Source organism: Hippocampus comes, unplaced genomic scaffold, assembly GCF_001891065.2.
Source record: "Hippocampus comes isolate QL1 unplaced genomic scaffold, H_comes_QL1_v1.1 scaffold57, whole genome shotgun sequence".
In the NCBI taxonomy this organism is placed as follows: Eukaryota; Metazoa; Chordata; class Actinopteri; order Syngnathiformes; family Syngnathidae; genus Hippocampus; species Hippocampus comes.
In genome coordinates, this window is record NW_017805039.1 from 1,207,551 (window position 1) to 1,232,712 (window position 25,162).

Here is a 25,162-nt window from a genome sequence, read left to right on the forward strand (position 1 = left end):
ATCGTTTAACCTTCAGAAACTATATACAGTGGTACCTCTACTTACGAAATGAATTGGTTCCGGAAGAAATTTCTTAACTAGAAAATTTTGTAAGTCGAGACGCGTTTTCCATGTAAATGCCCTAATTCGTTCCAAGCCCCCCCCCCCAAATTCAGACATAAATGTTTTCTAAAGCATAAAAATGCATCAAAATATGTAACAAATACATGTTGCAATTACATTATTGCACAATAAATGAGAGTTGTGCATAATGTAAAAAACAAAGAAGAGAGTAAAGATGCCTGGCATTCTGTAAAGAACTGATCCAAGGACGTATGCTTCTTCATTCGTCAAATGGATCTCTTGGTGGGAGGCGCTGACATGGACGAGAGGTACTGTGAGAGGTATTAACATATTCAAGACTCTTAATCTATTATTTTAATGATTCCCATATTTTGGATTCCCATAAGGACATCCAGTTTTGGGCACGCAGACTTTGTCACGGAAGATTTAAGAAGCATTTTGTTTCATGAGAACCTTGCCTCTCTGACGGGGCTGTGGTACAAATTATTACTGTATGTCGTTTTCTGTCCGTCAACATTCCTCAATTATAAAGCTCATCCATTTGCTGTCATCTCGAGTCCTTCTGTTCCGTCTTGTTCGCCCTTGGCGGTTACGTGGTTGGCACTCTGCAGTCTGATCTTGTATTGACGAAAATGGAATACTTTTGGGTAGCAGATGATTCTCTGCTGGGCCAAGTCTGACTTTGACGAATCAGCGGTAATCCTTCGATGAGTGAATGTTTGCCGGGTACCGTATGAGAAACGTAAGAGCTCCTCTTTCACACAGTGGGCCTCCTCGCTGCAATATCTCACACCGGCGGGAATTTTCCTCTCTCGCATGTGAGGAAGGTGGAGTTTTGGGCCAGAGGGTGACCTGGTGAACTTTGAAGGTGCAGATGAGGACGATAGTTGTCGAACTCTAACACTTTGTCAGTCAGAAGTATCGTGCTAGGTTTGAAGAATTTGGTTGTCATTTTCTTTTTTTAAATCTCTGTCTTGACAAACCGTGCGCACAAAAAAAGAAAATAAAATATCCATATTCTATACCACTTCTCCTCATAAAGGTCTGGGCTGGAACCTGTTCTTGGGCGAGAATTGGGAGTACACCCTGGAGCCAGCAGCAGACACCTTGTTGTAGGACTTGTGCATAACATTTTGCAGCCATTAAAGCGTGAAACAGAGTCAACCATTAAAGACGGATGTAAAGCCGCATAATTGGCCCATCTTGATAAAAAACGCCTGGTTTAGAATGAGCTCCAGTGACTCATTTAAATCCATTATGGCCATTACCAATTTCCATTTACAATGGTGGCTCTGTTTTCCGTGGATCCCGACCAAAATGATGTATTGCCGTTGCATCAGCTGCAGATGCGAATGAACACGTTGCATCTAAGTCATTCAATGCAATTAGACACACGGCCACATAAATGCTACGTACAGAACGCGATGAGATACAATTCGATTCTGCCTTGACAAAGAAAATGCTCAGTTTGGTTCGGCATTGCGAGAGGCACTCATCGAGCCGTATTATTATTATTATTGTGCTTGTCGTTTGCAGCATTGTGCCAATCAAAACTGTTCATCATCATGGTCATGTTCAGGAGAAACGATTTTGATCCAATAAGGTTGCTTGCGCCTTATCCTTGCTCAACTCGTATCATACAAATAGATCCTAGAAGATTGAAGTGTTCCTTACTGATATTGACATGTAGCAAGGCGGATTGGAGCTGCCAGGTTCGAAAAGTGAGGAGCAGATGAATCATCCCGAAAAGATGTCTTCTGTCCAAAATGTTCTGTCCCCGCAGAACATTTGGTTTTGCTTTCCAGGGGTGAAAGCTGCGGACGGCAAAGAGCCAGTTGGGGTTTATCAGAGATGCTGGAACTCTTGCTGGAACTCAATGTGTGTGTTTTGTGCTTTGATGGCTCTTTTTTACTGCCAAGCTTTGGAAATGGGCCGCTGTGATGTGACTCCATTACAGCTGGCCTGCGAGTCGGCCTCCAAGAACGCCGAGCTCGACGCTCCGGGGCCTGAAAAACATGGCTGAGCTGCACAACATGAGTCAGGGAATGAACTGGCAAGACCCCGAAAGGGACCGGTGCGAATGTTGAAGACGCTACTCCCCGAACACCATTTGAGATGGTGATCATATTTGGATTTTGCTTGGGCTGATGATATTTCGACAAGAGGTCTCACTAGCATTCAAACAAGAGACTTGTGTGTGGCAGAACAAGCCATTGTGTGGCTCGGAGAAGATGGAAAATCAATCAAAGCCATAGCTAATAGAATCATTCGGAATGTCCCGGACAATCAAGACACGGCTTGTGGAGTAAGTCAAACAGACGTCAAACGTGGAGACCAAAGAGAACAGCCGACAAAAGAAGTTTTTCCACCGGTTCATGATATGAGCAACAACCTCCAAAAGTGAAGGACGTGAACATGAGGAAAAGTACCGATTCCACATGAAAAAGAGATGCAAATCACTCCTAACCAATAGGAACTGGAAAACCTCACTGGAATTTAAAATACAGAGACAAGCCCGAAAGGTTTTATGGATTAATGACACCAAACTGAAGCTTAACCAACAATGTGCGAGCGAGCGAGCGAGCACGGCGTCTTCAGGGATGGCGGGGGCTCATTAATCCAAAAACATTTTGTCTGCCAGTTTAATGAGCAATGCAACAAACTTATTTGGCGGAACCCTTCAACGTGCAACAAGCCAATGACGCAACGCGCACAGCCAAAACAAACAAGTTCATGGCCCAGTCTATCCCCAGACTTAAACCCAACGCGTGCATTTTGTAAAAAGAGCAGACTGAAGTGAGTATCGCCAAAGCATAATCTTGAGGCATCTCAGTTTCGGAGAAACCTCGGGTCAAAGTATTCATGCGGGTTTCACCGTTTGAGTTACTGGAGGTGTAAAAAAAATTGCCCATCGCAGAGAATCATCACGCTATCATCGTCCGTGAGTTCATCATACCCTGAAACAGGAACTCGTCTGCTGACTAACAAACACAAACAAATCCGCTCTTCTCGTTTTGTTTTTGTTTGTGAAAACGTTGACCGTAGAGTGACGGCCGCGTGATGCGTAATGGCAGCCCTTCCGACTTTATCACTTGAATGACAACATATGTGTCGTTATGCCAGTGATGATGCAATCTGGGGGATCTGGCTCGAGTTCCTCCATGTACGGAATGTTTTGGTGATTCTTCTTTGACTGCCAGAGGCTCCCATAAGTTCAGCAAGACCCATCCACGCTTGAAGAGCAGCCGTCCCTTGCGAACAAATTGCTCCGTCGGCTGCGATAGACACACTATATCATGCGATTATTGCGCTCCGGTCCGCGTTTCCCGACAGACCTCCGCTACTATAAAAACTCTTTTGATTGACCTCTCTTTCTGACATGTTTACCAAATGCCGACTTTTTTATGACGAAACTCCCTCCGTCTTTACGACGCAGAAGATAAATCCCCCCCAAAAAGTGCTTCGAGTTGTTATTGCTGTCCGTAAAAATTAATGGAAGTATCGCGCCGGTGGCGTGCGCCCGGTGTCGTCGGGCACATGAATTGGGCGTGCACTGCCGGAAAGCGGCGCTTTATGAAAAGGACTTGAGTAACACATGCCACTGGATGCTGTTTTATGGGTCTTCTGTCACTGCAAAGACAGAACACTTAATGCCGGGACTCGCAGTGCTTTCCAGTTAAGGAGCAGACGTCCTGTCTGGACTGCTCCGGGGACACCTTTTTGACATGTGTGAGGGACACGTGCATGCAAAACATTGAAGATCACCGTGATTCATAACTCCCGTATGCGCGCGCGATTGTCTTTATTTGCTGGTTTAATGCAAAGACAAGCGCTAAAACTATTGGTGACGTGGTTTCATTAATGCTGAAAGAAAAGCATTCGCGAGAAAAGGCAACCAGCATTCTTGCGTTTATTTTTCAACACTTTCTACAGTTTTTAATGTTTAAGAGACCGAGATGATGGACCTCGATACATTATCTACATACAAAAAGGTTTGTTGAGGTTGAAAATTTGGGCAAAATGTGCAAAGTCATGACAGGCGTTGATTTATTTATTTTTTTGTTCCAATAAGCGGCAATGGAAATCTCCACCGACTGCCTTGAGAGCGTCTGTCTGGTGCACTTACCACCAGGTGCTTTCAATCTGCTTCCCCGCGAGATAAAATGTCCTTACATGGAGTTCTTTTGAGTCCAAAGATTACTATTGTGTCATTTATTTCTTCATAAATAGCAAAATAAAGCGCTCTTCATCACCAGGGTTCTGAGTTAATGGAAACAGGCTTGCGCGTTTAATGAGCACATCATTCCAGATTTCAGTCATTCGTTCGGAGCTCGAGACTTTGAGCTGAGAATACGCGGAAATAAATAAACTCTTCCCTTACACGCGCAGACTTTACAAGGCTGGCGTCCGATGTGAGGTTTACCTTTCTATTAAACAAATCTATTTTCAGTCAGAAAATGTTACATTTACAATGTTGAGAGGTTCCAAGTCAAGTCTAACTCATGCCAGATGATATAACATCCCCATATTGAACGCACAAATAGTTGAAGATAATTATAAGCACGATAGACGATGCCCGTATTTTTTAATCTCAGGGCCAAGATTCTCCATTCAACCGTTCAGCCGAAGATATTTGTTGGAAAATGAACGCTTGACACATGCAGCTGCCTAAACTGTACTTCTTAAAACTCATTCAGTACCGGCCAATTCTAGACCAAGTCTGAAAAGACGTTTAAAAACGTCTTTGGGAGTGAATGAGTTAACAATGTAGATTTTTGCGATGTCATAGACTGGCCTGCACGAAGCCGTGCGCCGTGCGGAGCCTTCCTGTCAACTTCCTGACTCCCTCCAACAAGAGATTGACAACACATTTCACGCACGGTCACGGGGGAATGACATGTGTGGCGGCGACTGCGTTGGGGAGGGGACTGGCATCGGCGTCCGTCAGTCGCTGCCGGTTCCTACAGCTGCGTATCGTTGCAAAAAAATTGGAGGATCCACTGATTTATTTTCAGCAAAATGATATGAAAGTGAGACGTTTGTGCGGACTGACACGTAACACGTGCCGCATATTGTTTCCATATTTCCTTGGCGCTCTCAGTTCACCTTTGGATTTCTTCAGGTCTTTGGCTTGTGTTTTCCCCCCGTCGTCACCCAAAGTTCACTTCAAGACGAGCCAGGTAGACACCCAAAATTAAAGCAAAACACTTGACAGATAAAGAGCAAGAGTCAGAGGAACCCTGGAACAGACTGACAAGGCTCCAACCGTAGCCCCAAAGAGCTAACGTCATCACACACGAGACAAAAAGCAAGGGAACGTTTTATGCTAACGTAATCATCAGTATGGGGGGGCGGGGGGTAAAAACTCAACTTTTTCCTTCAGGTCATTTACAATTACAGCAGTAACAATAGTAATGCATATTACGAGACATTTTAATCCTCTGGTGCCAGATGTTATCTTTTTTAATCTGCGGCGTCAAAGCATTTTGCTTGCATTTTTTTTTTTAAATGTGGTTTGTTCTTTAAAATCCTGATGCTGAATCTGCCTAATACTCGACTCACTCGTCTCTACTATGAAACTGGACGAAATCGATGGATTACGGAGGCCTGGTGGTCAAGAGGTTAGCGCGTCGACCTCAACGTGCAGAGATTCCTGGATTCAATTTCAGCTCCGGCCTTCTTGTGTGGAATTTGCATGTTCTCCTCGTGCCTGCTTGGCTTTTCTCCGGGTATTCCGGTTTCCTCCCACATTCCAAAAACATGCATGGCAGGCCGATTGAACGCTCTAAATTGGTGTGAATGTGCGCCGCGATTGGCTGGCAACCAGTTCAGGGTGTCCCCCGCCTACTGCCCGAAGACGGCTGGGATAGGCCCCAGCGCCCCCCCGCGACCCTTGTGAGGATAAAGCGGATCGGAAAATGCACGGACGGATGGTTAGATGGATTACTATTCTTGACGTCAACACTACCGATCGGATGCGTCGTCGCTGTTTCAGTAGATACAGTTGACTATGAAAGTGTCTTCATTTCGCCTGCCCTGTTGCGTTGTCTCTGTACTGACCGCTGGCAGTCTCCTTCCTGACAATGTGCAATATCTGAACGGGGAGACGTTCCTTCCTGTTTGCTTTACGCTCGGTTCTGCATTACTGACAGAATTTCCTCCCACTCCATCTTAAGTAAACTAACCAGTTTAACTACACTGATTGCAGCTGCTGCTGGTCTGCCTGCGCAGGAAGTTGTTTATGTCATCTAGTGGGATTATTTAGAAGGTGAATATCGGTCCATCTGCACGTACGGCTCTCTTTGGGCCAAAACATTGTGAACAGACGCTTGAGGTCGTGGAGTACAACGCTTGTTTTTTTTTTTCCCCTCCCATCACAAATAAAAAATAGTTCACTTGTCAGTTTAAGATGTTAGCGACTGAAATAACGATGACTACTATTTATTGCTGTCATCGTCGGCGAGTGAGCCAGTTTGCAATCATGCGCGTCACTTTTTTTTTTCCCCTTCCCCGCCGCTTAGCTCGAGCAGCACAGAGATCAACGTCAATAAAATAAGATGTATTGAAATATAAAAAGTATATCAAAATATAGGAGGGTGTGCTTACTCAATGCAATGCACTTTTTCTTTCAAGTTAGTGACACCAGAACAAATCAGCCCATGCTGGTGAGTTTATATTTAAAAAAAAAAAAATCTTTCTTTCAATACACAGTAGATTTAGTGCCGTGAATGGTGTCATTTTTCCACTTTCGAGGGGAAACATGAGAAACAGTGGCTTTTTTAAAATCAGGTCTCGAGAGTGCCTGCCAGTGTGAAACTCAACGCCCAAATAAATCTTTTGCGTCTGTATTCGAGTTGTTCTGCGCTTTCTCTGTTTAAATTAGCCACTTGTGGCTTGATGCACGTGCCATTCATTTGCAGTCTAGGATGGGTGGATAGCTCCTGCTGTGGAGAATCTCGACCACAAAAAAAGATAGCTTCATTCGTTGCATGTGGGCTGGGGATGGGTCGGGGGGGCGTATTAAGTGTGATCTAATTCTTTATTAGTAGTAGTGGTAGTGGTAGTATACTGCAGCTGTTTTGAAAGCGCGATTAAAATAACGATGTATTGATATTCTGAGTAGAGTGGAAAAAAAAAAAGTGACTCTCAAAAATCCACACCAGTTTTCAAACCATTGTCTGAAGCTTCATGCGACAAACACCCGGCCGGCCGTTCTCTTCAGCATGAAACACTTAACAAACGCCACATACTCGAGGATTAGAGATCGCCTTGCCAACGCGGAGATGAAACAAAAGCTGACGACTCCAACTTTGTGTAAAGCTGATAACTTACAAAACGTCTCCGCATGCTGGACTGAAATCTTTTTACATGCCAGATGAAGACGAAACACCTCTGTAGTTTTGCCAATTCCATGTGGCTTACATTTACGACTCTCTTCTTTTGCGGCGTTGCATAATCCAAGTCAGCGGGTGCATGGATTACATGCCATGAAAGTAAAAAAAAAAAAAAGAATTCACTCCTTGATGGAATTTATTTGAATAGTTTTTTTGTGTCTCCGAAAGAACTTGACGCAATGAAACTGTCTCGACTCCAAATGACTGGACGGTCGGATGAGAGCAAAGAAATTACACGAGCGAACCCGTCAGTTTATATGCGGCCGTGTCACATGAAAAAATGAAAGATAAAATGAAGGATGAAGGAATAATGTGTCAAATCACTTCATGTGATTAAAGCGGTCCAAGATTATGACAGTTAATGGAAACTAACGACAATTTTAAAAACGTTTTTCATGAATGAAATACTGTAAAAGTTAAAACGCTTTAAAAATGATACGAATAAAAACTGAAACTGCATCTTATGTTTTTTAAAGTAACTATATAACGGAAAAGTCCTTTGTGTTATTTTTGCACTTGAAAAATGCTCCATATAATAAAAAAACAAAACTAAAATGAAGCATTTTAGGGGGGAAAAAAACCCCAAACCTGCTCTCAAAATTAACTCAATCTAAAAAGAAAAACAAAAGTCAAAATAAAAACCACAAAAAGATGACAAATCCAAAGCTTTTCGAACTCTAACGTGTTCACTCAGCCACATTTCCAAATGTTTGGGCCATCTTTTGAGTCCAAATGAGTGCTTCCTCTCCACGTGGGGGCCCCTCGGCCTGTGCGCCGGCGCCGTGTAGTAAGACATTATGGCGCGTGCGTGTGCACGGCAAAGAGACTTTGAAATGAAGTTCACACCTGGAGAGAAATGCGTGGTGGAGAGTGAAACTTCCCAAATACTTAAGAGTACATAACTGTAATTGAAGCCGTGGAATAAAGAAAGCGAAGATCACAGGTCCAAGTTGTAACTTTATTACACGTAATTGGAAGAGTGTGCCAAAGTAAAAATTACAGGGACACGTAACAGCGCTGCACCTGCAATCATATGTCTTTTCCATTCCAACTAAGGTGCTGCAAAGAACGAAATATTGCGAAATGGATTTCACTTGGGGCAGGACAGTGGGATCCGCCTCACCGTTTGGGGTTTCAATCTTGGCTTCAACTTCCTCTCATGAATTTTCTTTTCGTCTTTTCTCCACTTGCGTTCTCCCACATTAGCCAAAAAACACAACCGTGACTTTGAATTGTCCGTCGGTGTGAATGTGAGTGGGCTGCCGACCACTCCAGGGTGTGCGCCGCCGTTTGCCCAAAGTCGCCTACAGCTCCCACACATCCGTAACGAGCACAACAAGAGCTCTGTTGGATAGATTTCATTCAAAGTGACATGATGTGTTGCATCGCACTTAACTGAGGGCCCACCGCAAGATATCGCAGACCATTTGAACCTTGGAGAACGAGAAGGGAAATTCGGATTTTCTGTGAATGAGTCACGGGGTGATTGGTGGGGTGATGTCAACCCCCCCTCCCTCCTCACAGCTGAGTGAGTGTGTGTGAGTGCGTTATTGGTGTGTTGGCACCGTGAGTGTCACTGGGGCCTTCTGGACCCAAGCTGTTGTTGAGAGCTCCGACTAGCGCGCACGCACACACACACAACTGTACAATGTTTCATTTGATTAGCACACACATAGTAAAATGTGGATTTATTCTCACAGTAACAGCAGCCACGCAGCCTTCAAACTTATTTTCCCTTTTCGAACAAACAAGTCTCATCTGCCGAGTGGACCGAGTGCAGCGATGGTCCTTAGCGCAGTCGGAGCTGATAAATGTTTAGTTTGTTATGAGCCCTGACCTTATGAAACAAACGATTCACATCAGCCACCTGTTCCGAGAAAGAATCCGCAGTAAATATTTGATTCGGAGAAACAATGGCACATCATTTATAACTTATATTCCTCATTTGCACGAGTTTTTTGCCGCGATGGAAATATATGCCGCATTTTAGATAATGCAGGGCAAGACCACCCAGGTACTTTTCTGTCAAGCCAAATCGTGGATTCGGGAAGAGCTTAACTACTACTTGCAGGTTTCCCATGAAATTCAGTACGTAAACTCTACTTGCTGCATCAACTCACATGTCCAAATTGTCTTTTTTTTTTTTTTTTTTTTGAACGCAAACGCATGTTGATATGACATCTGTTTAAAATTATCCGGAGGTACCATGGCATAGCATAAACATTTATACTTGGTTTGAAGTGCATTTGTAGCCCTTAATGAAGCTATATTATAATACCTTAGTCCTGCATTTCAATCGAGATCAAGTCAGCAGTCTGCCTCACAGTCAGAGGTTCCGGGTTCAAATCCCGGCTCGCTTTGTGTGGATGTGAACCTTCACGGTTGCTTGCGTAGGTGTTCGCCTTGTTCTCAGTCTTCCTGCTGACAAAAAAAAAAGAAAAAATGGATCGATGTAGCAGATTGTATTGTGTATGAAGCATACTGTATGTAAAATGTCCAGATTTCCATTTACTCCCCAATACATTTCCTGCAGTCAGACTTCAAACTCTTTGTATACAAATTACACTGTCTAAGCATTTATTTATTTTTTTGTCAATTCTGGAAACCTGATCCTTTCGAATGAAGCTAATGAAAAGAAGAAAAAAAAAGTTGTCATGAATTGTCTTATTCGAGGTGCTGGTTTAAAAAGCACAACCTTTGGAAAAAAAAAAAAAAGAATTCCAATTCAAGCTAATTGACCAAACGTATGGAAATGATTGAGCCTGATTGGTTTCTACTATTGTTTTTTTTCTGACAAATAGTTGAGATGGAGTTGTTGGTGATGCTTCCAGGCTTGACGCCAAAACAGACAGAGAGCCAGTGAGGAAGGATACAGAGTACAAAAACATCATCGCTCTTATCCAGCCCGGCTCTGACTCCCATTTAATCTCAATGGACCGAAGACGAACGTAAGAAGCGCTAATCAATCTGTTTATGAAGAACGTGTTTTAGTGCATGTAAAAAAGCAAAACCACACACGTCCCAAACATCCTGCTCGGGTGTCTAAACATGTTTGGTGCCTCTCCGCATGCTACCTTTCAAACTGTCAACCGCTATTGCCTATGCCAAAAAAAAGAATAGGATATTCCCCAAGATGCTAATTAGGTGTTGTAAACATGCGGACAAAACACTGCTAGAAAAATTCCAATCCCCCTCCGCTATTGTCGGTTTCAATGGATTTTATTTTTTTCGACGACTCATCCCACGCAATGAATCACTTCCCAAATGAGTCACATTTTTTTGTAAAATTAACCAAAAAAGGGTTTGAGATTCTACCAGCAAAAAAATATAAATATATGTATTTTTTTCACCCACATTAACGACTTCAGTTGGCTCTCTTTTAGACAAAATGCTCCTGTCATCATTGAAAGGATCGCCTGATGACATTTTAATCTTTGGATGGGATTTTTATTTTCTTTCTCCCTCTCTTTTTTTTTTTTTTTTTTTCCGATTGCAACACAAGTGTAAACGATATCATCGCATCTTCAACTGTGCGTACATCTCCCACAATGCATTCTTCACGCATACTTTTAGGTCTACGCCCAATCATTTTCAGCCTTTTGTAATATTTAATGCACCTGTATGTATAAGCCCTTTAACTGAAGGAATATTTGAATTTATTTTTGGAATTTTCTGAAAAAAGCAAAACAAAACTATCATTCCAAACAAATAGCAAAGCACATTATGGTGCCTTCATTAAAACAGAAATAGAATTTCTCTGTACGGTGTGTGTGTGTGCGCGCGTGTGTGACAACAATGCACAGTGCCAGTCTGCCGTGTAGTCACCAAGCGGATGTCTGAGTGGAAGTGCAACAGTGACAGTGTTTTGCTCCTAACACAACAAAGTTACAGTGCCCTGGGACTGAGTGAGGAATGTAACAAGCTCACTGTAGCCTCATGTGCAGGGCGGAGAAGGAATATGAGAGCCAATTTTCTCTGTTTCCTCAACAAATATTTGTAGACTTTTACTGCAAAGTCCTCTGAGGGAAAATGCCGGTTCTGAGTTTGTGCTGGGCGATATGGAAAAAAAAAAAATAATAAGTCCTATCATGATATGGGCCGTTTTATATCCCAGTAGTGATTTAACACAATGCAGATATTTGGAGTGATTCTATGAAAAACAAGTTCTGCATGTTATCTGCTTGTTATTCGTTCATTTTCGTTGAACTGTTAGATTACATTTTGCGGCGTAAGGTTTGCGTTGCGTGGCCGTTTATCACTTCCCCTGGTTTACTGTTCCGTAGGCTGTGTGTCACGAGCGATCCGAGTATCAACTTTTCTTTAGCGACTGATCAAAACAATGTTGTCTTCTACTCTGATCAAAACAGTGTTCCCCTAGCGGATGATCCATGAATTGCAGCATATTAAAAATAATAATTCTGTGTTTTATGTATTTTTTCACTTTTGAATTATCCCGCGGGCCTGACCAAACCTTCTTGTGGGACGGTTCTGGCCCACGGGCCGTATCTTTGACACCACTGCTGTATACCGTCATATCGCCCAGCTCTAGTTTGAGTCACCAATAACCTCATTTGAATTCAAGAAAGTTTCGAAAGAAAAAAAAAATCTCTGCGGGATGTCTTTCCCTAAAGTCATGACAGTGATGAAGATATTTAAAATCCGATCATATACGGCAAGCACGTATGTCCATCATAGCCCGCTTCAGCCGACGTGTTTGGAGTGCGTCGGTGCTAAAGGTACTCCGACTTCCTCCCACATTCCAAAACATGCATGTTAGGTTCTGTGAAGGCGAAATTCTGCCTCGGCTGGCTGTCCGGGCTGTTACCCCGCCTCTCGCTCAAAGTTAACTGCGATAGACTCCAGCTGACCTGTTGAGGGGAAGCGTTTTTCGAAAATGGATGGATCTTATATTCATCTCATCATTTTAGATGAATTGACTTGACCTCATTTCGTGACCAAAGACCACAAGCAGACGAATCGACTTGTGTACTTAAATTGAAATTGAGCTTTCCCTTAATTCATCGTCTTGGAAAAAAAAAAAAAAAACTCCTCTCAGGGGGCGGAATCCCTGCAGGGTAATTCCAGGATGTAAAAAGGCTTTTTTATGTCTATGGACCGACAACAGTGAAGACTTCGAATGAAGCGCTCTGTCCTGTGTTGACATGAACTCAAGCACTTTTGTCATCTCCTCATCTGGCGGATTGGCTCCGACCCAAGCCACACCTGCGCTCGGATGAAGACCTCTGTGCGTTGAAAGGCCTCTGAGCTGCCATGACAGCCTTAATGAAGACATCCGCATCCGTTTTTGGTTGAACTCTTGAGTGACGCCTCTGGCAGCCGGCCACGCGTAGCCTGTGGGTCAATGGGCGTCGAATGAAGGACACAAAAAAAAAGAGGAACATCCCCTCCTCCCCCCCAGACATGTGTGCACTTGTGGTTACTGTCTCCAGTGCAATTCTTAAAGCGTAGAAGAGTCCGGTCTCGGCTTCCGCCTACCCCCAAAACAGCCAAAATAGCCCAAACTGCGTCAGCAGCCATTTGTATTCTACAAAAAGATCGGAATCACGCCCCACCCATCCGCTACTGGGTTAAGTAGTTTTTTCCTAATCCTGGAGATAAAAAGCATCGGCTCCATAGTTAGTGTCGTACAGAATTTGTTATATTATTTTCTTATTATGTTATTATCACTTCAAGATGGCGCCGCGAGAGTGGCTGCCTTTACAGCAACTCCTATACTTTTTGTTCTTCTACTTTCTTCCTTTCATAACTTTGCTGCTATAAATTGGGAATTTCTCCATCGTGAGACGAATAAAGATTTTCTTATTCTTATTCTTCGAACTAAACAGACTCAAAGGGGCAAAATCTAGTTTGACATTATGAAAGTGAACAGCAGCACCAAAGATCGCAGAATATGAACGTCAACGTATATGCAATAACCTGAGTGCTTCAACAATATCTTCCTTTGTGTGTACAATTTGGATCATCACAGTAGGTTTGTTTTTCTTACATTCAATGGAGAAGGGGAACTTCTTGTCCAGCACTGAAACCTGTGCATTTGTTTTGAATCACCCCGCCCCCCCCCCCAAAAAAAAAGATGATGTATTTGATCATGTTAAACGTACCATGACAATATTTCCATGGCTCAGCAACATGAATTAAAGGTCCTGTTGGGTACTGCCCCCCCCGTTTCCCTACAAAGAACCCATCTGCTTTGTGTTGTGACTCGCAAGAAAAATCTGACAGCAGTTGTATAGTCAAGCACATGTGCCTCACAAGAAAATGCGCACAAGGGACCGCATGAAAAACAATGGAATGACAGTCTCGCATTGACACGAAAACAAATGTAAAAGTATGGCTGATGTTCCGTCAGGAAACTTGTTGATTATGAAATGCGATTATTATTTTATAACTTTTTAAAAGCCGTGAAAGCAGACAGATCGACTTTGCCGAATTATTTATTTTTATTGTTCTTGTGGTTATAGTTTGCAGTGGCGTAGAGCAGTCCTGCCGTGTCAATACTTGGGGTTACCTCGGTTAGCGAGGACATGAGAGAGTCCAAAAAAAAAAATAAAAATATGAGGAACAGCTGCTTCCAGTTCCACCCCGCCGCAGATAACCACCACAATAATAAACGTGTTAAATTAATACTTAGCCTTTAAATTTGTTTCACATGCTCACATGAAACTTACACGTGCGCTCGTTTTATCTTTGTGGCGGCGGGGTGAAACGGTTCGGAGTGACAGACTGTGCCTAAATTGCGAAAAACATTGACGGCGTTGTCAACTCCGACAGGGAGGGCACGTCAGTCCTGTTTATTCGCGGTCTCTAAATAGTGATTTAACAACTTTTTATTGAACAAGATAACAAAAATAAACTGCTGGCGATAAAAATGACGGGAGCATTAGCTATGGACAGGAAAAAAAAAAGAATTATTATTATTTTATTTTATTTTTTTACCCCTTGTCCCTTTAGGGCAGGGGTGGACAAACTTTTGATTTTTAAAACGATATGCATACATTGAAATTATATGTCATGCTGTTCATTTGGCTACAATGTATACGTTATAATTTTACAGTCAATCAAATTATCAAAAAAAAAAAAGTGGACAAACTTTTGATTTGATTTTTTAAACGATATGCATACATTAAAATTATATGTCGTTCTGTTCATTTGGCTAAATGTATACATTAAAATTTTACAGTCAATCAAATTATCCAAAAAAAAATGTGTGCCAGACCAAGTATTGTGTAACATCGCTAACGCCGCCAACTTTCTTTATTACACCGCATGATGATAAATGTACATCATCAGCATTTTTTTTTCTTTTTTTTTTTCTTGCCGATGCCCTGAAACCATTGGACCCTCGGTTGCATGCTGGTCGTTTATGGCAAGCCAGACCTTGTAGCTGGAATGTTGTTGTCAGAATTCAGTCTTCCAATGCATACAACCCCCCGCACCCCTCAAAAAAAAGCTGACTGTGTCAAGGCCTTGACTCCAGGGATCATTCCCACTCCCACAATAGTTACTACACCACCATCAATCATACTTTGAAACAAAGCGGCACATATCGAAAGACCTCCACGGTTGTTGTTTTTTTTGTTTTGTTTTTTTTAACCATCCGACTCCCCCCCACTCCCCACCCCCTGAGGCATTTATCAAGAACAAAATCGTCAGAGAAAAACATCTCAGGCAACGCTCCAAACCATAAGGAATTTCCAGTGACAGTCCGTCACACATGATCTCGTAACGGCAATAAATATTCTTAACGAAGGCTTTTGCAATCTGCATTTGGCTTGGGATTCTCATTCCCCGTGAATCAAAATAAATTATTATTCTTGACAGCGCTGATAAGGCAAAGACGGTGATTTATTTTGCTAATCATTTCATAATTTGGCCCCTCTGAAGAATACCTTCTCCTGTGAGACTAAACAATTTGTTCTTGAAGCATGTCGTTACTCCCGCCTTCATTGCCAGATCGCACGGACAGACTTGCAGGAGAACATACATACATGATGAAATAGCATCTAACATGAAAACGTACAAAGATTATCCTTGCAATCGCATTGTACCCTCGTGGCGATTCATCCATTCGAAAGCGAGGACGTCCTCTTATCTTAATTCATGTTTGACAAAGCATGAATTGCGCAAACGAAAAAGCACATGGAATCGATTCTATACAAGTGATTAGTCTAATGGTCAACAGCAGACCTACAAGGTGTTGTCAGAAAGGTTCCAGGACTGGTCTACCAAAAGCTACATTTGAACTCCAAACCTACAAATTGCAATCCCAGCAGTCCCCTTGGAGTCCGACCCACATTGGCGGCCTTTGTCATTGCGAAGCCATCCACGAATTGTCCAAAACGCTCGGCGCTTCTCACTCTCTGAACGAAGCAAACACCACAGGGATTTGTGGTTCATCCTCTGGCGTGTAAAAATGGTGGTTTTGTCATTTGGGTTTGAAATATTTCTTTTGTGACAACAGTCCTGGAGCTTTGCGGACGCGTCTCATATGACTTCGAGGACGTTAGCGTTTCCGCTTTATTTACTTGACAAAATCGCTCGAAGGTTTTTCTGCAGTTTAAAGATTTTTTTTTTCTTTTTTGCCCCCTCAATAATGGCGACCAAACACTTCTTTACACGTAGAAGCAAAGAACTGCAAAGTACGTGAAAAAAAACCCACTAATGAGGACACTTGGAAATTTTTTTTTATTCTTATGATTTGTGTATTAGGCAGACATTTTGGAAAGTGTTAAGAAAAAAAAACTCTGGAGTGAAATATATTGTTTCCTCCTTGCTCCATAGCCCACCCTTGAACAAATAAATCATTTCGGCAGTTTTTACCAGAGGTAACAACGTTGACGCGCACTTTGAAAGCCGACTCAGAAGTGGAATCCTTTCCGAGGTGGTCTTTCAAAGGGGTGAAAAAGGCGATGCGGTTTTTGAATAGAAACGTGTACCGACAGTGATTGGTCACAGCCGTCCTCGGTTCATCAATATTGACAGAAATCAGAGCTTCTTTGAGTGTGGCTTGAGCGAGAGGGGTCAGCAAACAGAGAGTGCGTGTTTACAAAGCAGACATATTCGGGGACGTAAAGCAGACTTCGGCTCAAAGTGGTGCAGATTCAAAAAAAAAAAAGAAAATTGTGGTTTTCAACCACCTCAGCTTCAACCAAAACAATGTGGCGCTCTTGTTTCTGTCAGTCATGCATGTGCTACATAGTTGTCTCCTTGCGCACAAAGGCTGTCTCTCGTTAATCGCTCTGCCTGGATCGGGACTGAAAACAAAACAGAGATGTCATTTATTCTGGTTAAAAGCAACAAGAGAAAGTTTCATAATGTGATTTCGGATCACATTGAAGTCCACCAGAGTAATTTTGCGTCCCTGACTGCAGGTCAAAATAAACCGTTTGGTTCAAAACGACTTGAGCTATTCCGCTCACCGTGATGTCAACATCAAAAAAAAAAAAAAAAAAGAACAGAAAAACGATGCCCTGTATCATTTGAATGTCTACAGCTAACATCTTTTGACGGATGTTCGAAGCTTGAACGCAAAGACTCCCCCCCACCCTCCGTGAGTCACCAGAGGTGATTTGTGAGCGAGGACTTTTCTTGGTATGTTGAAAAGCAGCAGCTTTTCATCAGTAAACAATGTCGCCTCGGGCGAATGGAAATACTTGCGGCATAACAACCATAAGAATGGCCGTTTAAAAAAAACAAAAAAAAAAACAACAACAAAATGAATGTTTTCCCTGAGAGAAGCCACCGTCTGTTTTTACTAAAATGCATTTCAGAAACTTCATTGATGTGTATTTTTGTGCAATTATCGGTTTCAGTCAGTGCTAGACTTCGCTTTATGAGCGCATCGCCGAAACGCTAACGCCATTGCCTCATTTGTGCTAATGAGCAGATGTTAGCATACTTAACACTTCCTTTTAAGGACCCTAAAGGGCAACATTAAGGCAAATAACAAAACAAAAAAGAGATAAATTGCAACAAAGGATGCGAGGACGGGTGATTCCTCGGATGTCAAGGCTTGCTCGTTGCCAACTGACATCTGGCGTTGCTTTTTTTTTTCCTTCCATGTCGGACATTAGCATCAGCCATCCAAACGGATGATTCAGTGTCGAACTGAAAACTTCTGTTATGGATTATGCTGACCTGCTTTTATATCGGCAAGTAAACATTTTCGTTTTCCAAATGCATGGCTAAAACATGCTAATAACAAAACAAACCAAAAAAAAAAATCATTATTTAATTCGCTGACATTTTGATTATTGTCTTTGTCAGTCTTGTAGAAGTGCAACACGCTCACTTATTTTGTTACGTTTGTGTTGCCCCTCAGGTCAGTCCGGGTTGGAGTGCGGCCATCTTGAAAGCGGGCAGATCAGTTACGCTCCCATTCTTCTGCGCTAGCTTGACATTTGGCAGCTGAGGCCTGACGGCGGCAGGCTACGCTCTTGTAGCATCCATCGACCGCACAGCAGCCTCATCAATGTGTGGGAGAGGCTGACAAAGGAACAAAAATCGGTTGCTGGGTTTTAAAAGTGGTGAGCGGTGAATCAGCCCATTGTTGTTATGCGAGCATCTTGAGAACATTTATTGTAAGCATGTTGGGTTTTTTGTTTTTTTTCTCTTCATGGTGGAACTTCCAAAGTTAAGCACACTCCTTCCATATCCCCCAAATATGCATGTTAGGTACAAAAATACAAAGAGCAGTGAGGTCGGAGGAGAAATTCAAATGATTTTTAATCCAGCCACAGCAATAGAAAAAAAACTAAACAAACAAAAAAAAAAAACCATGATTAAGATCGCCCTCGCTCTCTTATGCCCCTTTCAAGAAGTAAAAATGGAAGGATCAGTTATTTTGGAACACATTGTATCAGAGTAATAACTTAATTAAATGTACAGGCAATGTTTTAAAAGTTACATTTGAACATTCCTCAAGACCCTGTAAAGCAATTTCCTAGATTTGTTTGTAAATGCATATACAATACAGAATGAGAACTATGTACTGCTGAAATGTGGAGGTGTGTTTACTGATAGCTTTAAGTGGCTAACGGGACATATGCTAAATGTGCAAGAGAAGGGGGTGCCGTGGGGGTGTCATTCTACTGCAGCGAAAGAGGAATGAGGTTGACGCTCAGGTAGGCCAGTGTGCTCTGGCTCAGAATCGGATTTTGCCTCCGGGGGGCTCAAACATGTACACACGTGTCGTCATACAAAAATGGCCGGATGAAGTATTATCTATTTTTTAACACATTAAAAATGGAAAACTATTTTTTTTGAATAGCCACTTTACACCTGGGCAATCGAACGTCTTCGGTTAACCGAAGAAGCATGCTTTGAGGATGTGCGAGGAAATGAAACGGGCAAACTCCACACTGCGACGTTCCAATGAAGATTCAAACCCCCGACAGACCTCCTGACTGTGAGACAGAGTTGCTGCTTCCATTTTTTATTCCATGTGTATGGTTTTGATACCATACATTTGTTTCTTTGATTCAAATTCTGCATTCCCATCCTTGTTATGATAATTTACTGTTAGTCTTGGTCAGGACTCCGCCATCAGAATGTCCGGTTCTCTTATTTTCATTCTTTTCTGAAACGGATCCCCGCTTTTTAGAATACTAAAAAGAAGCGGAAATCTCATCGCTTCTCTCCAGGAACTTCAACTCTCGCCTAAAATGCATCGGAAATACATCTCCTCCTTGTAAATTCCTTTGCGGAGAAATATGCCTTCATCGGTTGTTTTTGCGCTTTGCCCCCAAGCACCTTTGGCCGTGAGCCATGACGCCGTTGTGGGTCCCCCTCGCGTTCAATCGAAAAACAGACATTATTCATCGGGTACTCACAATCATGACTCAAGTCAGTCTCGGGAGTTTCACAAAGTGAGGCCAAACTCCCCGGGAACGATATCCTCGGAAGAGAGAGGTAGCCTCAAAGCACCCACGGACGGGAATGCACCTGAGAATAATTTAGCAAGCTCTCAGTATCTGCTTTGCTTTCCTCGACACGTAATTCCACATTAGCAACTGGAGGAAAAATCTCTTTAATATCCAATTGGAATAATTGCATCCAGCGATCTCTTTCTCAATGGAATCTTTTCATCTTTATTGGAAGCGGTTAGACAGGAAACTATAGCTGTGATGCTCCGTGACAACATTCAGGCTCCATATAGCCTAAATTGAACCAAGAAATTAGAAACAGGAAGACACTGGCCGGACACTTTGGCAAAACTTGAGAGAGACCTGCAGGGATATTTTCACATTTTTATCCACGAGGACGATTAATGACCGCTGCTGCTTTTCTGATGTGAATTCCAGTTCCCCCATGCTGACACAACGGGAAGCATCAAGCTCCGCTCTTGTTTCACATTGTTTTGAAAGGTTTTGTTTTTTTTTTTTTGCATCCACTTTGCCTTTGCTTTTGCTCCATGTCGCTCTTCCCTCTCGCTTCTTGGCAGGACGACCCGATAAAACATCTTCGCATGCCGTGTTTGTGTTGGAGGCTACATCGGCCAAACTCGGAAAACACACTCTATTGACAAAAATGATCCACGCACACGCCTTAATAAATTCAGTCAGCGATCAGGAGATGGACAAGGACTTGTAGTTCCCCTGTCAATCCGAATCATTGATCGAATGTATGATTCTTAAAGTGGGAATAACTTGGGAGACATTTGGTGTGGGGGCGTGGGGGCTGGGGGGACTTGCATTTTAGCATAACTCTGACCCAGTGAACCCATTTGGGTTGTACTTGAACAGAGACCGTGAGCCATTGAGTCCTCAATATAATAACACAGACATCTTGCAGAGTCTTTCCCGCAAGAGTGGAAGCTGCTCAAAGCGGCAAAAAGGGGGGCAACCACATTTCCTTCAAATTCCACCTCCCGACGACAATCTCCCTTCTAATATTGCTTACATGAAATTGGCTTCATTTATTCCCAACAGTTTATTCTATTCATTATCTATCGTTTCTCTTGGCTGCACTGCTTTCAGCGTGTGGATGTTTGATTTTTTTTCATGTATTTGTTTTTTTTTTTTTTTGGTCCAATCAGATTTCAGCCCCTGCGTACTGCCATTTCTATCTAATCTGTCAAGGGCCTTCGGAATCAGTCTCAGAAGGCCAACAATAACACCAGCATATTTTTCCGTCCTCAGATTGGTCCGTCTGAACAAGTTGAACGAGCCAAAGACATCTGTAGCAATCCACGCACATAACTACCTTTAATAATCACCATCCCTGTGAGTACGATGCAGTTTCACGAGCTTTTCTCAATCTTTTTTTTTTTAAAGTTATGACAGTGGTGTCAAACATACATCCCGCGGGCCGGAACCGGCCCCCAAGGAGGTTCGATCCGGCACGCGGGATCATTGAAAGGTGAAAAAAAAAATGCATTAAAGACACAGAATGAATATTTTAAATAAAATGCAATTTGTGGATTATCCGTTAGGGAGCACACTGTTTTGATCACAGTAGAAGACAACATTGTTTTGATCGGGGAAGAAAACAGCAGTCTCAGTCTGTCACCGAGATAGACCCAACGCAGCAAATGATATGAAAGCACCAATCAATGCTTCTTGAGACCAAAAAAAAGGAAAAAGATGATATTTTGGTGATTCATAGCACAGTATGGTATAATGTTAATGGTTCGGCCCACTTGCGTTGTGTACATTTCTATAACGGCAGCCTCATCGTGGCGGTTGCCACTGAAGGTAGCAAATGCACAGTCCACGACTGCCTTTGATAAATGTGACATCAGTGCTTTCTGTCGAATGTGACCAAGATGCATCCGTTGAAATGAGCCTGATGTCAAGCAGAGCCTCGTACGCTGCGCGCTGTGTGACCTGACGGTGAGCCTTGAAAACAAGACCAGATTCGATGCATTTTCCAAGGTTTTTTTTTTTTTTTTTTTTTTTTTTTTTAGCCTACAGCAGTTTTAGATTAGTGGGATCATGCCTTCCTTTGCTCCCCTTCATAAATCATGAGTTATAATTACAGGTCTGCTCACGTAGGTACTCTAAAGTTGTGCGTGTGCTGCCGCGTTGTCTTTTGTTCATAAATTAATCAAGCCCAATCGCATGGCCTTCGTGCGATTGTACCGTAGGTTCGAGTCAAATCATCAACACCAAATGACTTCATCGTCCCCCCTGCTCCCTTTTAAGGTGTTTGGCCAATAAGCCGTGAACTCACTCACTGTTGAGAAACAGACCGATGTGGCCAAAATCCAAAAAGCGTTCTAATCTCAAGCAGCGAGACTTTTGCTCGTCTCCCGCGCCAACTTTTAAAGGCATAGGTGGTGTTTTGAAATTGAGCAGATTATTTGCCTCCGCCAGGAACTTTGACGTCACGTTGGAGGAAAAAGATGTATTTGCCCTCGAAACGCCTGTGGAAATTAGGAGTATCCGTCAGGCACAATCTTACGACAGCGCTCAAACGTTTGCTCCGCCGCTAGCACGTTTTGCACGTCTGCCTCTTCAGATGTGCTCCCCGGGAACATATTTTCGTGAGAATTTTGCTGGCAACGCGTAACTGAAGTATTAGAATGACGTTTGAACGCCGCTGTTTTGCTAGCGAAGTGAGCATCTTGCTCCTGGAGATGCTAACTAGATGTTGCTGATAACATAAGCTGTCCACTGTAGTAACATGAAAATATGATCATCCCCATATTTGTAATTTCCTGGGGACTAACTAACTAACCAACGGAAATAAACAGTCAATCATAAAGCATAACTTGCTGTTTTTATTTGTGTTGCATTTTTAGGTACAACATTGTACTAAACTGTCTTGGATAAAAAGGAAAACGTTAGCACCGGGCTTTTCCCAGGCTCATTTTTGAAAAAGCTAAACTGGGATAAAAAAAAAAAAAAAAAAATCATCTCCAGACACTGGACCACCCAAAAGATTAATGAGCGAGATTATGAGAAAGCGCTCATCTCAAACTCTCTTCCTTTGATTATAATTATAATCACAGGGAAATCCTTTGTGTCAAATATAATTTTTTTTAAGGCTTGTATTGTGATTCATACATGGAAAATATTCAAACAGACACGTCCCTTGACCTTAGACTCTAATATGAAAAAATAGTGACGATGATAAAATTAACTTGAAAGAAAAAGTTTCTTTTTCGAGATCCTTGCCTCAAATTGGGGAACGCTAGCATCTTAGTGGGTAGGCCCGGCCCGGCCCCCTTCGGCCCACCCGCGGGGACGGGTCTGTGCTCAAACATCTATAGAACATCGTGTCCTTATTTATAATATTGAAGTTATTACTTACTCGTGGCTCGACGTCATTCTTCAAAAGCGCTTTTGAATCGTAACATCGATTGTCAAGATTGATTATTGTTTTTCTGGGATCTGATGTGCTTTCATGTGAGCTATGAATAAACACTGTAACATGCACTCAAGCAGATCGATATATCAGCCGACAAATGTAATGGTTTCATATTCCTCTGACATTCTGTTTTTTGTTAGGAACCTTTCGTTGTGACTTATTGTTGCCTTTCTGTAAAAAAAAAAAAAAAGATTTGGACGACATCCAGTCAATATTTTTCTCAAATGCAAACATCTGGAATTGTTCTTTTGATTTCAGAAAAGTACAAAGTCACCACTGTCTCGGATTGCTTGCTGTGATGGGGGAGATGAGCTGCTTTACAGATCTCCAACCTTATGAAGGTCATATTAAGGTCAATTTCAACACTGCCTGAGTTTTGTGGCACGAGCTGACTTGTAAGTAGATTTGAAATACCAAAATTGCACAAGCGTGACAAGGCAGATGGGTTTTTTGTTGTTGTTTTTATCTGACATATTCATCAAACTCTTAATTAATCATTGCCTTTTTTGAAGCTACTTTTAGCCATCACTGTGTGCTGCATCATTGTAAGTTTTGAACATAACCAGCAAAAAAATAACAAAAGATAAACAGACATGCTAACGTTAGCTAACACTGGACACTGAAATCTAATTCCGCAGTCTGCCGCAACGGTCGGTTTTCTTGATCCCTTTTGTCTCCTCTCAAATCAGATGGCTAACAGTGTCGGTCACATGCCAAGCAGTAAACACAAGAGACTTTCGCAAAGCATTGTTGTTGTCGTCGTTTCTTTAGCATGTCTCATATCGACTGATACCTTCAATGTAACGCAGTTTTGACACTTTGCTGCTGTGTCACTTGACAGGGAATCAGGAGGTGTTTTTTTTTTTTTTTAACCCTTTGAAACGGAGAGCCGGTCAGGGGTTATTTTAGTCTTGGGGCTAAACAAGATTTGACACACAACAAACCAAGCCTTGTTCTTCACTGTGGCAAAATGTCCGAACATTTCCAAGTCAGTTCAGTTGCACATCAACAGTCACACATTTTTTTGTAAATCCCAGGCAAGGGTTGACTTACAACTAGAGAATTTTGAGAGTTTCAAGAATTTTAGGCGTTTCCTGGTGTTCACAGCCTCTCTGACACGAAAGACTCAAACACATGCAAAAGATGACACACGCCACACTACATGACACACAGTACTTAAAAAGTTCTCTATATATATTTTTTTTTAACAACAGAGAGGACCGAATGTGACATCCGCTTTAGTGAGCCTAGCTTGATTTAGCGCACTTATTCTTTACAGTCAGTAGCTTCTGCAAATGTTTTTGTTGTGAACATTATTCGCGTTACATTGAATTACGAATGTCGTAATTTGATGAAATAGGAGATCAGTCGAGGCAACATGTGGGCGCCTTGTTAATTTTGGAGGGCAACCTAGCTGAGTTCAACTGTGAGGTTAAACTGTGAATGAATCACCGGACTCGTTAGCAGCGACATGGCGTTCAGCTGTGAATGTGTCACATCTATTGTTTGCGGAACGATCCCGCTCCCGCTGAAGTCAGCAGATCGGCAGCGATGCGCACTGATGCGGCATCTCATTGGACATTTCCATGAACCCATTCACCGTCACACCAAGGAGCTACAAAGCAGCTCATTGAGATCGTGACTGCGGTGAGCCGACCGTTCATTTCAGCGAACGCACATCTGCTGCTGATCACGCAGGCAGACAACACACAGACGGACACCGCATCGGTTATGTCATGTCTTCACATGTTTTAAATGAGTTTGATCTTTACAAAGGATAAATCGGCTCAGGAAAAAAAAAGCTATAGGGACCACATTGACGCAAATTTTAAAATAAAATGCAAGTTTTCCAGGTGCCAGCTTCATTGTTCTTTGATTTTCTTCCTAAAGGAACAATGATCATTCAAGTGTTTACAAATATAACTTTTGTCACAATCCAATTGGCCTCCGCTTTAACCCCTGTAACCTGATAACATGGTCAGCCGTCCACTGTAGTAACCGCCGTCCCTGAAAGGGTTAATGATTTCCAATAAAAGAATGGCACTGAGGGGAAAAAAAATGATGTGTTGAATTTACTCATATTTATTTCGACAAGCGATTCCACAAAATGAAATCATCTGGATCCAGATACATTTTTGAAGTGGATGTTGAGTCGACTTCAAAAAATGTATCCGGGTCCAGATTTTAATTCCTGTTGCCATGTAGTCTGTCCAGTAGAATTTTGTTGCGTTCTTTTTTTGACAAAATGATGTCCGAATGTCATGGCAGCCTTCTTGAATTAGATGTCATTACAATGTGAAAATGGACCTCGGGAAGTTTCCAGTTGAGTGTTTTCTGTAAACTGGGTGGAGACTGTTAGTTCTCATTGTAAT

General features: G+C 42.4%; 1 long non-coding RNA gene across 3 annotated transcripts; it reads left to right on the top strand.

Annotated features, from left to right (window-relative positions):
- Positions 1-284: 284 nt before the first annotated feature.
- On the top strand, positions 285-24,582 carry LOC109512484 (uncharacterized). 3 transcript variants are annotated; one of them, XR_002167534.1, is made up of 4 exons: positions 285-383; positions 10,259-10,405; positions 20,618-20,701; positions 23,049-24,582. It is a non-coding gene; the product is annotated as an uncharacterized LOC109512484 (long non-coding RNA). The 3 variants fall into 3 exon arrangements; XR_002167533.1 differs by lacking the exon at positions 20,618-20,701; XR_002167535.1 differs by lacking the exon at positions 20,618-20,701 and having other exon boundaries at positions 285-371.
- The last annotated feature ends 580 nt before the right edge of the window (positions 24,583-25,162 follow it).